This window comes from Rhagoletis pomonella, unplaced genomic scaffold (genome assembly GCF_013731165.1).
Source record: "Rhagoletis pomonella isolate Grant_MI unplaced genomic scaffold, Rhpom_1.0 Rhpom_scaffold_00011, whole genome shotgun sequence".
In the NCBI taxonomy this organism is placed as follows: domain Eukaryota; kingdom Metazoa; phylum Arthropoda; class Insecta; order Diptera; family Tephritidae; genus Rhagoletis; species Rhagoletis pomonella.
Genome location: NW_023458565.1, coordinates 4,321,708 through 4,323,160, shown reverse-complemented (window position 1 = coordinate 4,323,160; position 1,453 = coordinate 4,321,708). Strand labels below are relative to the sequence as shown.

Genomic DNA, 1,453 nt, shown 5'->3' with positions numbered 1-1,453 from the left:
AAGATAAAGATAAAGATAAAGATAAAGATAAAGATAAAGATAAAGATGAAGATGATGAAGATGATGAAGATGATGAAGATGATGAAGATGATGAAGATAAAGATAGAGATAAATATAAAGATAAAGATAAGGATAAAGATAAAGATACCACAACTGATTTTGATCACAAAATGGTTGACCACAAGTTATTTTCATCACGGGACTACAAGCTGTGAGTAACATTTATATGTAAGTGGATGTATTTAAAGGAACGGTGGATATTATTTCACACTACTCGTAACATTGTCAAGAATATATTAATACAAGACTGTGCTTCTCATGAAAGCGCTGTCAAAAGGTGTACGTTCCGATATTTCCTTGCTGGGAAACGCATTTCGCTAGTTTAGAGTGAAAAGTTGCTAAGTCCACTTTTTGTAAAAACTCATACTTTGATAAAGAAGCAAGAGAAATTAAAAATGCATCGCTTCCAAAAGGACCTGTTGTATATTTTCCGTTTATATTCAAAGTAAGAAAAATTTTCTAAGGCCAAGAGGGGCACAGAAAACTCGATTACGCCGAATTAATTTTAATTAATAATAGATTAGCGCGTTTGACCGAGCTTCTCCTCCAATTGGTGAGTTTTTTGACTAGCCAAAACAAGCGAAACTTTTCGAATTTTGATATTAAGAGCGACTTGGTGTGAATGTAAGTGCTGATTTGGTGTGTGGTACAAGTCCAACTGCGTTGTGCCTTCGAATATAATTTTGAGGCAGTAGGATCATAATCAGCCTCATTGCGTAAGTCGTAAATTAGGCTGAATTGTACGACTCGACAACATTAGCATTGTCTACTGTCGTGCTGAAATAAGTAAACGACGAAAATTGTCGAAAACTATGCAGTGCTGCCAAGTTCTTCCGTTTTAATACACTAGTCGAGTGGAAATTTTAGGCAATGACGCAAAATTTTCGATACGATTCGACTCTCGAAAAACGACTTGCATTCGGCACGACTCTCGCAATAAGGCTGAATATGTTGTTATCAATACAGGCGATATTTTTTTAATAAGCATCGTGAAAAGACTTCAACGAAGACTGTCACTTGGCATTGTGTGAATTACAAATGCAAAACCTGCAATGTTCTTGCCCACACAACGTCTGCCGTTCCAGCTGGTAAAATAGTTGTTTTTATTATCCGAGCGTCTATCAAATTAAATTTTTTTTTGTGATTATAGGAACATTATTGCCAGTGGTGCAATGGATAATGCCAGAAAAACCGTCAATAAATTTAAGAAAGCAGTGGATGGAAATCGATGGATAAATAAACAACTTTTGAATGGTCAACTAAAATATGCAATAATATTTTTTTTTATGAAATAGAAGAAAGAAATAATGTTACACATACGCCATATCATACGTGGCCGCAGTCTTACATACTCATACAAGGCGTATGAGTAACATTTGCTATGTTAAAATTT

The 1,453-nt window shown here is 34.8% G+C and overlaps 1 protein-coding gene across 1 annotated transcript in view; it reads left to right on the top strand.

Moving 5' to 3' along the window:
• Positions 1 to 1,453, top strand: part of LOC118747108 (lysosomal-trafficking regulator) — a 41,423-nt gene that overhangs the window by 22,562 nt on the left and 17,408 nt on the right. The window lies entirely within an intron of this gene.